The sequence below is a fragment of the Meleagris gallopavo genome, chromosome 24, assembly GCF_000146605.3.
Source record: "Meleagris gallopavo isolate NT-WF06-2002-E0010 breed Aviagen turkey brand Nicholas breeding stock chromosome 24, Turkey_5.1, whole genome shotgun sequence".
Lineage (NCBI taxonomy): Eukaryota > Metazoa > Chordata > Aves > Galliformes > Phasianidae > Meleagris > Meleagris gallopavo.
The window spans coordinates 3092853-3104854 of NC_015034.2; the positions used below are offsets into that span (position 1 = coordinate 3092853).

The 12002-nt window shown below is 44.2% G+C and overlaps 1 long non-coding RNA gene across 1 annotated transcript in view; it reads right to left on the minus strand.

Moving 5' to 3' along the window:
• LOC104914246 overlaps positions 1-9624 on the minus strand; it is an 11578-nt gene extending 1954 nt beyond the window's left edge. The window contains exon 1 of the long non-coding RNA XR_795907.2: positions 9544-9624. This is a non-coding gene — a long non-coding RNA (uncharacterized LOC104914246). The remainder of the gene's footprint in view (positions 1-9543) is intronic.
• Positions 9625-12002: the final 2378 nt, after the last annotated feature.

The window sequence follows — 12002 nt, forward strand, 5'->3', positions numbered from 1 at the left end:
AAAAAAGATGGGATTCAGAGAGATTGGCTGGAAAGTGAGATCCTTATGGTTGGAAGTACAAGAGACGATGGATCTAAAATAGCATCACGCTGTTTGCATAACGTTCTCATGACAACATCAGCTCCTATGGCATATCCAGCATTCATTGCTCCTGCCATGAAGCTTTAAAACACCAGATGTCAACCGTAAATGTTTGGTTTCTCTTCTGGTAACTGGGGCAAATGGAGAAGATGCACCACCAATCTCCTTTCTGGAGTTGGGAGCAAACTTCCCCTCCTGCAGCAAGCGTTAAAGCATGCTCTGAACTTCCTGATTAGTATTATCCCTGATTAGCCTGCAGATAGTCCTCTGATTAAAGTGCTCTTGGCTATTTTGGAGCTTCACATAAATATACATGAATTTAAGAGAGGAGGAAAGAGAAAACAGACAACAAAGCCGAGGCTGATAGGTCTTGCCCTGGGACATGGGGACAGCTGGGTGCTGGTGTGACACAGAGACGCAGCACTGCAGAAGGGAGGCTTTATGTTCATGTTTCCAACTCGGGATGAATGCATTCATGTTTCAAGTTTGCCATTTGGTACATTAGACTTCTACCAAAAGCAAAGATCCTGTGGTTTCTACTGAAGTCCATCCCAACATCCCCAAAAATCAAAGATGTTTGTGATTCTTGGGTGTGTGAAGAGAACGTAAGCGTGGCCTGGGGTACCACAACTACAAACCAGGAAGAAATATGGAGGAAGATTTATCCCAGACTATCCCAGAACCATGCTATCATCTACACTCATTCTTTCTTCTCCCATCCTTCAAAGCCTTTATTATCTAGATCAGGCAAAAAGGAAACGGAAAGCAAAACCATCTGGCACTTCCAAATACAATGAAAAATCAATAAGGTTGTAATCACATTAAATCCATAACATTCACACTTCTCTGCTCCGTTCCCGAATCTCATTACTGCTCCAGCAGAAGCAGATGTTCCTGTCACGTATCCTGCACTGCTGGGTAAGCTGCAGCCCACCTTGCTGCTGCTGCTCCTCTTTTGATCTGAAAGCAGAAAAAGAAGCAAGCACTCCTAACCAACAACGCTGCTTTTCCTCTTTTGGCAGCTTATTAGCAGAGGCTGTGGGCACAAACCTCCTTCCCCTCCTCTCCAACACCTGCAGAGCTGTTACCGATTGTTTTCTCCTGAGGCTTTTCATCCCGAATCCCCGTCTCTCACAGTGACCTTTATTCTCACCAGGTTTTTATTTTTATCTCTGCTCTCCCTCTGAGGCTTTGCTAAAGATGAAGGAGAACTTGTTCTGCCGTAATAGTGAGCAGCCGGGCTTTCAACCCCTGAACTGTGCAACGATATCAGAAACAGGATGGACAGAAATGAGGCAGGTGCCCCCATGTTCCTGCAGCGCACGCATAGAGAAGAACATGTGTCTTCAGAAGAAGACGTGAGCTCTCTTTGGCTGCTCGGTAATAGAGTTTCTTCTTTCATTCACAGAGTAGATGTTCACACCACAATAGTGGAAGACGACTACTACCAGTGTAATTGATTGTCACTGAGCTGTAAAAAGAGATGCTCGATGTATCCAGATGTCGGCGTGCCACATTGACAGTGCCAAGCGATGCGCAATTAAGGCTTCAATGGAAAGGTCCCAGTAAAGTTTCCTCTCCACCACTGCAGCTGCCTCATTTTTTAGTGGTCGTCTGTATTTAATAAGTGGTCAAGTTTGGGATTTAGGGAAAGAATGCCAATGTTCACCTTTTCCAGCCCAGCTCGATTGTTCCATGCACAGTCAGAAAGTAAGAAATCCCCACAGTGTCCCTCAGGGAAGTTGCCCCTTCACATTTCTACAGCAGAATGTGACACAATGTGCTGAAATTACTATCTGGCCAGAGATATGGATGCACAGCTATTTAGCGACCAGAAGCACTATCATGGTAACAAGAGATAAGGAAGTTCCTGTTTTCACTGTGATCAACATGCACTACAGCCTCCAGGTTAGCACCTTCGTAGCCCTCCTGAAAGGGCAGTGACCTGCAGTTTGCAGATGGGGAGACCAGCCAGTGATCCAGTCCATGCCATCAAGGGGTGCCAAGGGCGATAAAGGTGTGCTCAAGGCTCCGTGCCTCCCGTGTCCCAGCTCAGCATTAACAGCTTGCTGAGTCTTTGCTCTGACTCCATCAATTCAATGGCCATTTAATAATGTCCTATTTTTGTAAGGCGGATACATGTCTACTGGGAACTGGACTGAGACCAAATCCTCTTATGCAGGCCCTGAACATCCATCAACTTTTTACAGCCGGTCGTCATTTCTTGCCGAGGTGTGACTCACTCTTACTATCTATAAACCCAAGTAGAATTCTACAATTAAGATTAATTGCAATTCAGATGGGTGACCATAATACTGAAATCTGCCCACTTCAAGTCTGGTTAAAAAATACACATGCCAGGCTCCTCTGTTTTTTAAAAATAAAACTTGATGCTTTGCACACTTAATTGTTACTGAAACCAACTGGAGCTACAGCCTCTGAGATGTGTCACGTACAAATGACCGCATCCATTGATCCATCATAGAATGGCCAGGTTTGGAAGGGACCTCAAGGATCATGAATCCCCAACCCCCCTGCCACAGGCAGGGCCACCAATCTCCCCATTTAATGCCACACCAGGCTGCCCAGGGCCCCATCCAACCTGGCCTTGAACACCTCCAGGGATGGACGGGGCATCCACAGCCTCTCTGGGCAGCTGTTCCAGCACCTCACCACTCTCATAGCAAAGAACTTCCCCTTGACATCCAACTGAAGTCTTCCCTCCCTCAACTTCAAACCATTTCCCTTTGTCCTGCTGTTATCTCCCCTTCCAAGGAATTGATTCCCTTCCTGTCTGTAGGCTCCCTTTAGGTAGTGCAGGCTGCACTGAGGTCACCCCGCAGCTTCTTTTCTCCAGGCTGAACAAGCCCAGCTCCCTCAGCCTGTCTTTGTAGTGGAGGTGCTGCAGCCTCCTGATCATCCTTGTGGCTCTCTGGACCCTCTCCAACAGCTCCCTGTCTTTCTTGTACTGGGGGCTCCAGATCTGGACACAGTGCTGCAGATGGGGCCACTGGAAAAACATTCATGGAAAGCTGGTGTGTGCAGGAAGGAACAACAGAAAAGCCAGGAGCTGCTCTAATTTCTGCTCTTTAACTCCATGCATCTGATGCACTTTGTCACACTACACAGGACATCACTCCTCAGCACCTTAAGATTAATGAGCAACAGGAACGGGCTCCCAGTTCCAACATGTTGTGCTATAGATCACTGTGTTCAGTCCCTCCATCGCTGCAATGTGCTGCATATTCAATTGCTCCTCTTGAAAATATTTGCATCTTTGAAAGCAGATATATCGCGCGTAGCAGGAGAAAAATGAAGTTTTCTGGCAAGACAGGCACACTTCATTCCATCAATGGAAGCAATTCAATCGAGAATGTGGGCCATTTATTGCAACGCACACCTACATGGAGCACTTTCTGGAGTATAATTCCATTAAATTTCTCTTTGAGTCTCTACTTCTCTAACTTCGTTACTGTTCTGTTTGTGGTTGTTTTTTTTTTGTTGACCACATCTGAGCACAGAGAGATCTGCCATTAGATAAAGGGGGAAAAAAAAAAAAGTAGAAACAGAAAAATGCACAGCAAGAAAGGATCAATAAAGTAATTTGTTTGCACAGAAATACTCCAGCATCAACTGGTGTAGCACAATGACGATGTTGATTAGTGCTGGATGAGGCACAGGTTCCACATGCCTGAGTTTAACGTGACCTCTACAGCTGAAGGATTTTCTTAACGTTGCTCTCTTCCTACCTTTATGTGGATGCCTGCTCCTCACCACCAATAAACACCCCTTGAAGAGTTCCTCCATCCTCACAGCGTGTCATCTCCTTGACTTTTTGGCAAATGCCAGATGTGTGGAGTGCAAGAGAGCAAGAAGGGCAGAGGAGCGCTGTGCAACACAGACGCTTTCTTCCTTGCCTCTAGGGTGGAAACAGTCCTTTGCAGGAGGTCTCTGTGCCACTCGAGTTCCACTTAAACCCCTGAAACTGTGCTTCCCAAAGGGCCCTGCGTTGCTTCTCAAAGGCTGAGTGCTTTAGGCACGTACACGACTTGAACTGCTCCACGTGAAACTGAATTTCACCACTTGATAAACAGAGGTCTGCAGGCTTGTAGCAGGGAAAATCCAGGCTAACCCTCTTGATAATAACGATTTTACCCCAGTTTTTAGGACCTGCAGGCTCAGAACCGAGCCCTTTAGCTGTCATCCACTGCAACAAGAGTGCTTTAGCTGGAGTGCGTGCCATTGCATCTTATTTACATATCTGTCTCTAAGCTAGATCTATAAATGGTTCTGATGCAATAATTCAGAGTAAAAAAAAAATAAAATGTATCATCTTAATGACTCCCTCCCAGTGATAATTATGTATTTAAATAGTTTCTGTCAACCGAGAAATATTTTCTCTACTCAAGGCATTCTTTTCTTTCTTCTGGGAAAGCAACCAGCTCTTGGGTTGACATTTCTTTGACGAGCTACAGAGCATCAACAATATTTTCAAAGTTGTCCGCGATGGTGAAGGGTATCCTCGTTTCTCCATAAGAGAACAGAAAATAAAACCCATCACCATCAACAGATGGACAAGGCAGCAGGAGGATTTGCAGGAGCCACCTGAAATAAACTAAGCTGATGGAATTTGGCACTTCTATCAAAACAGATCTTGAGCAAAAGCTTCTAAATTCAGCGTGACATACATTTACATTTCTTTTACAAATTTTCTCACTCCTCTGCTGCACCTGAACAATCGCAGGTAAACAAAGCGGAACAAAACATACGGCAATGGCCACACTCGTTACCTCAGTCCACCCCCAAAAAGTCAACAGCTTTTACATTAAATAATACAGCATCAAATTTCTTATGCTCTCTAGACTGGGAAAGGTTCTAGGTTTGCAGGGTCTGTATTTTATCCTGGAAACCTGTCTTGTATCCAAACAACTTAGACACTCACATCACCATTTTGCCCTTCAAATGGGGCAAGTGCCACTACTCATTTACCAGAGTAATCTCTCTTTTCTAAAGCCATCCTTGCTGAAGCAACAGAACCTGAGAAAATTGGGTTCAGCCACACTTATCCATAAAAACTCTGGTCTGTGTGAGGTTTTGCAGAGTCTGTATGCCTGGAACAGCCTGGATTGCCAATAGTTCAGCTTCAAAGACTTGTTCATCTACAGAGAACAACCAAGCTCAAGGCTCCAATTTCTTTTTGATTAGGCCTTTCAAAGCATCCCTCAAAAATCAAAAGGGAAGAATATAACATTATTCTGTGGCAATTCTGACATGAAAGCTGCAATATTAGGCTGTTTAAAACAAAAAGGGTTTGCTTTTTTCTCCCCCCTGCTCTGGAATGAAAAGCACCTTATAATAAGAAAACCCAACAGCCTCCTGATGATAATGACTCAGCCAATTTATCATAACAAAATGTCAATGTCACCCATAGAATAATCATGTAAGAATACTTCAAAAACACGAAATGCGCCCAATTCTGGGATGTCTGTAGGGGTTGCTTACGAAACTGATGAAAGTCAGGGGCTTAAGTGATTAGGTCGAATATATAGCTCATTCATTTGCAGTTTAACTGCGGACAAGATGAGTGAAAACAAGAACGAGAGCATCTGCATCATAATATTAATAAAACATAATTAGAAGAAGATTAGCATAGGAGAAAGAAAAGCATCTTAATTCACCTTCCCTCAGCCTGCCGATGTGTCTCTTGCTCTTGATTATTATTTTCAGAGAGCTGGTGTTTACAAAGGTTTGATTAGATTGGAAGAATGCAAATTAAGAGGGAACTCACTGACAACATATTCCTCTTTGTGTGCATGAAGATGCTGGAAATCCCAGTGGGCACCATGGAGAATACTGGGGCTAGCCAGAACATGGGTGGTGTTGGCCATCCATTGGTGCACTGCCATGCTTGGAGAGGTTCATGGCTTGCTCAGGTTGTGTGCTTGGCCATTAAACATTTTCCCATGGAGTACTCAGAGAACGGAATCATAGAATCATGAAGGTTGGAAAAGACCTCTAAGACCATCCAGCCCAACCATCCACCTACCAACGACGTTGCTCACTAAACCACGTCCCTAAGTATCACCTTGCATCTGATTTCCAGAAAAGGAAACCTGAGGCCACAACTGAGGAATATTTTTGTCTTGCCCATGCAGATTGGATCAAATGAGGAACTCATTTATGCACTCCTTGATCTGGTAGGGGAAGTTATATGGAAGAAGCAGCATAAACAGCATTAGGATGGGGCCACAAAGCCAGGTAAGATGTGGCAGAGCTGAGCAAAGCAACCACAGCAGGGCAAAGACAGCATATCAGTCACAGAGAGGAGGAATATTAGAATAAAGACGAGGGAAAGCATCGTGTGTTTTCACTGTTTCCTCAAAGGGAAAATATGCTTTTCCTGCCTGAATTTATTTAAACACGAGTGCACAATTTGCCTTTGGTAATACGCTTAGTTGCATTTTGAAAGGCCATTCCTGGAACAATGAGCATCTCTGAGCTTCCTGCAGCCATTCAAGGGGGAGAAAGCAGCTTTCAAGTCAGAAAGAAAAGCAAAAGGGTTTTTTTTTTTTTTGTTATGGGGCAGCTGCTGGACCAGAAGGGCTGAAAATGATTTTGGCTGTGCACAATGGCACAAACTAAGAAAAAAAATCCACCATCAACAAAACCCCACACCTCTCAAGCTAGGTGGAGGATAAGGGGCTTTGATAGCAGCAGTCCTTTTGTATATCCAGACTGCCCCTCACCTCTAATGCTCATCCTTTATCCCTGATGGATTCAACAAACCCTTCAAGGAAAGAGAAAGATGACAAAAAAAAAAACCTCTCCTTCAGACGCTATCCTGCATCTTTTGTTACAGCATGAAGGCACATAATCTGCAAAAAATCATTTACTTTCTCTCCAACGGAAGCTAACAAACCGATGGCTTAGAGAGAAAGCCACTTTGGCATTTTATTCACATAATATTTTCAAAATTACATAAGCACTGTTCAAGTCTCAACATTGAATATCATTTGAGCCAGTCAAGGAAGAATTTTAGCCTTTTGTAACTGCTACCAATAACTTAGGCATTAGCTGCAGACACATGATAGCATAGAGCAAAAAAACCTGTTTATTCTTACACCTGATCTGGAATACACATTTCCTCACAGCAAGAAAGATTAAACCAGTTTATATACCAAAACTGTTTATGAAGATTCACAGCCACCTTTGACCTCAGTTTAGTAAGAAAATACAAGCCACTAAGATCTGAAATATGACTTCTGCTGTACGCAGTCCACTATATCCTCCTTGCAACCTGCTGTGATAACCGTAAACAATACAGATAATTATTGTGTTATCTGTTGCACCATGATATCTCTTCTCCTATCAAACACAGGTACGAGCTGTGTCCCTGCAATAAAACCATGGCTTAATAGAAACTCAGCTGCTGAGTCCACCTACTGCTCACACACGATGTTCCAGGATTTCAAAATTCACCTCCCCCAGCTACTACACCTGGCTTGTATAACTCCTCTGGGCAGGTATCGGCAGAATTGACTCGTGCTTAATCACACCAAATGCAAAAAATAGATTTTCTTCCCTGGTTGGTGTAGCTTTCTATGAGTTTTTATATCACATGCAAAGAGTGATTCCCTTCCATATGACACTTACGAGTAGAAATGTTTTAACTAGAAAGCTCACGAGTGTTTGACATTTTTCTTCATAAGATTTATCATCATCATCCACAATTTTCCACTTCTGAGTGGGCTGCAGTTGAGGCATGAAGATCTGTTCTGTCTTTGTAATCCACCCTCACTAGGAAGATGAAAAAGAGGCGCAGGGAGAAATGCAGCTCTGCTTCCCCAGACATTTGCACTCCACTGCAGCAGGGCCAGTGCTTTTAGATACCCAACCTGTGGGTATCCCAATGTTTGTGTATCCCAACCTCTGGATACCCAACCTTCAGGTGTCTCAACCAGCGGGTGCCTCAACCTTTGGGCGACCCAACCTTTGGTTGGGCATCTGCAATGACTGGGAAAGTCCAAGGTAAGAGTTACTCTTCAGAGAACTGTCATCTTGAACGTTAGAAAGGGTCAGGAAACTGCAAGTAAAGCTCTGGTGAATTCACCATATAATCATAAAATCATAGAATATCCCAAGTTGGAAGTCTTCCTCTGCACTCCTCTTGTGAGGCCCCACCTGGAGTATCGTGTCCAGGCCTGGGGTCCCCAGAACAGAAGGGATGCAGAGCTGTTGGAGTGGGTCCAGAGGAGGCCACAAAGTTGCTCAGAGGGCTGGAGCACCTCTGGTCATATTGTTCTTGCTCCTAGAGAGGGACTTATACACACGTCTCTGTGACAGAACCCTGTGCTGATACTTCATCACCCCTCACCAGCAGCAGGACAGTAACAAGTGACATTAACTTTGGACATTCCATTAGGGCTACTACATGCTTAGTTAATTAGAGACAGTCCATTTGAGATCTGACTGATGACACTGCCTGTTCTGCAGTTCCATCTGTTGCGGATGCAAAGCTGCTGCCAAAATGACATCCAAGCAAGGATGAGTATCTGCAGCACATGCAAGAAGCTCACCTCAAGCACTCTGAGACCTCAGAAACAAGGGAAAAAGAAGAAATTTTGGGGTCTTGCCCACTGGGGAGGAATGCCTGGGGGCTGCAACCTCTCTGCACCACACGCAGTGCTGGCACAGCCACCACTCATCCCACCATCTCAGCACAAACAGCTCTGAGTGATGAGGCAGGAGAAGGATTGATGGCTACAGCATCACAAAGAGTCAGAGATGATTGATGGGTCCAAAGAGAAAGCTGGGATGCCCTGATTAAAACAGAAACTAATTGATGGGCTCAGAGATGCAGATGATGGCTCGAAGCTTCTGTCCAGCAGCAGTGAGAGGTGGCTGGATAGAGAGGCAGGAATTGCTGCTTCAGCACAAAAAGAAATGAGAAACTTGGGTGTCACCAATGTCAAACGCCAGCAGGAGAAGAACAGAGTCAGCAGTGCTTTTTCCAAACATCCTGGGGGATTGGTTCTGGTCACACAAAAAGAGTGAGCAAGGACTCTTCAAGGATGCTCACCACTCTTCCAGACTTCAGGTGGATTAGATTTACAGACCGTTCAGCAAAGACAACAGTGAGAGAGGGTGAAGGGAGGTGTGCTGGGTTTAGAGTGCAAGAGTGTGAAGCAGAGGAACAAGCTTACAGCCAAGGCTAAGCCTAAGAAGGCGTCTCTGCCCATCCTACTACACATGCATTGGGAGAAAATGGATTTCAAAAGGAATTCTGCACATTTACATGCAGTTAAGTAATTAATTGCTCTGACACTTTCATGAGCTAATAACTTGAGCCTCAGCATACAGGACTATACAACCAATGAATGTACAGATGTTATAGTTATGAGGTATACCAGAGAGCTTAGCTATGTAGTTATTACACCAAAGCAGAAAAGATAGGATGCTTACCTGTATCCTGGGCTCATTTATGAAACTCCAGCAGAGTGGATCTCCACAAGAGATCCTTCCCCACTAGCAGTCAGCTCTTCAATGGCTCTAGGAGAGGTGGAGCCACGCTCCACCCCTTCTGGCAGCACAGGTGAATTGCCTCCACCTGTGCTCCCGTGGCTGACTCACTGCTCGCTTCAGGTGATCAATCAGAGGTTCAGGCCGTGATTCAGCAGTTCCCATACAAGGAATCAGCATCATCTTACACCATTTCACACAAAACTTACACAGAAGTACCACATGCGACATTTTTTCCCTCGTCCACTCCATGCCAGAACAAAATTACGCATTGCAGTTCTGCTCTTTTAATGTGGTGGTACCCAGAAAGTCAGAACCAATGTCTGACTGTGGTACCTGCTTACCAGCACAGTGATAATCCTGCTCAGAAAACCACCCAGACACTGGGTGTGGAAGTCCTAATTTCTGTCTGCCACAACATCCCTTTGGCAAAGGGCCCCTCTTGCCCACTTAGAAACTGGGGTTAATATTCTCTTTTTCTTCCCTATTTAGAGGAGACTCTGAATGATTCTCCTTGAGCACCCTGCGCGATAACTTCTGATCCTTGACACACACTGAAGCATAAACACGAAACTCAATGATCCCTTCATTCATTAATGTACTGCAGCCAGAAAACTCTGCAATTTCTGCTGAAGAAAGTCCTGAGTGTTTTTATACCTCTCATCATTTATCCCCAATGGCTGCAATTTTGAAATTATTAACAAACTTAATGCAAAAATAAAGATTTACAAAAGTTTCGCTCGAGTTTAGTCACACATTTGGCTCCAGGAAGATGAAATTTAGATCTATGACAGATAGTCTACGAAAGCTTTTGGAAAAATCGACAAGGAAAAATCCATTACAAACTTGGAATTAATCTCAACAATCTTACCTATTGATTTTTTGCCTTTTATCAATTGAACTTCTTGTTCCTGAATAACTCATTTACAGGTAATAGACTGAAATAACAAAGTCCTACACAGTTATAATTGACGCTATTTCCTAGAACATGTTCATCGGAAATTATTGGTCTAATAATGACTTTTCAGATACTAGGATAGGCTAAACAAACTCCAGGCTGCCATAAAGAAGCAGAAAGCTTAATTAAATTTCATTTCAGGCATCAGACTCCAGCACTTTCCTTCTCTACCCTCTTTAAAATAGGGTAAAAACATTCTGGATCATTTGCATGGGAAGAAGGACACAGAGAGTGGCATTACACAGTGAGCGCAGCAAGAATGGACCTTTATTCAACTTGCCTTGAAAAACAGTGATCTTATCCTGTATTCAGGAGGGAATGAGGATTCTGTCTTCTGCTGTTTTATTTCCTCAGTGGTGAGGGGAATGAGAGAACTTGTTGGGTATCCTTATTTCCATACTGCTTGTTCTTTGGTTGATTTGTTCCCATCATATTTGTGATATGATATACAGATTGTGTCTCACAGAGGTCAGCATCACATCCCAAGTGATGCTTTCTGCCTTTTTCTCCTTATATAACTTCCTCAAAAGTGGGGATAAGAAGCTCACGATGAGATTACAGTACATCTGTAAGCACTCAGTGCTGGCATGGCAAGAGCCTTCATTACCCCAAGGAGCTTACAACTTCGATTATACAGGAAGCAGGAGGAGTAAAAATATTGCATTCATTTCTCCTCAGTAGGAGAAACTAAAGCAGAGAAACTCTGTGCCCTTGTAACAAAGCTTCAAGAATCAGAGAGTCATTAAGATTGGAAAAGATCACCAAGACCCACCCCAACCCACCCCCACCGTGCCCACTGACCACATCCCTCACGTCTCCACTGTTCTGGAACACCTGCAGGGATGTTGGCCCCACTACCTCCCTGGGCAGCCTGTGCCAAGAAGATGCAGAGCAAATAAGAAAAGCTTCAACCCAAAGTGTCATTTCAGCCCTTTAAGATCTGGAGTGAGAGGAGACCACAAACAGTGAGAGAAACTACTTCAATAAGAGAAACTCACTCTATTTGGAAACGACGTGAAATAAAAAAGGTTTATTTCCACAACCTGTGTTCTCCTACCTTGCAACTTCCTTTACAATAAGGGTTGTAGAGCACTGGAACAGGTTGGATAGAGAAGTGGTGGAAGCCTTGCCCTTGGAGATACTCAAAGTCAGGCGGGATTGGACTTCAAGCACCACGATGTCCCCATTCATTGCAGGATTTTGGACTAGATGGCCTTTAAAGGTCCCTTCTAACTCAAACGATGCTATGATTCAGTGACTCTATTGTCCTGCTTGCCTTCCTTAAGTCACAGCAGCCCACGGCAAGGGAGCTGGGAGCATCCAAGTGGGACCTGCCTACTTCTCCCCTGTGCCATTCCAGATATGTTCATGGATTTAATGAGCAAAGCCTACTTCTGAATTTCCAATCTATTTTGCAGAATATTGAGCAGAGCAATCAGAATTC